Here is a 219-nt window from a genome sequence, read left to right on the forward strand (position 1 = left end):
CCTACTACCTGTTCTCATCCAATCCCATACAGCGGATATTAATAAATGATAAGAAGCCTTACATACTTTCCTGGCCTTTTTTCATAATTACCAACTATAATTACCAACGTAATTATAATTTTTTATCACAATGATGCTTCATGAGGTAAATAGTTACCTATCAAAATTAAGTCTAATACAAACCTAGCATACAGTAATAACAACCTGTGATGTAGTTAC

General features: G+C 31.5%; 1 protein-coding gene across 2 annotated transcripts in view; it reads right to left on the reverse strand.

Annotated features, from left to right (window-relative positions):
• LOC119592995 overlaps positions 1-219 on the reverse strand; it is a gene marked incomplete in the record, with an annotated part of 29,327 nt that overhangs the window by 22,218 nt on the left and 6,890 nt on the right.

This window comes from Penaeus monodon, chromosome 31 (assembly GCF_015228065.2).
Source record: "Penaeus monodon isolate SGIC_2016 chromosome 31, NSTDA_Pmon_1, whole genome shotgun sequence".
In the NCBI taxonomy this organism is placed as follows: domain Eukaryota; kingdom Metazoa; phylum Arthropoda; class Malacostraca; order Decapoda; family Penaeidae; genus Penaeus; species Penaeus monodon.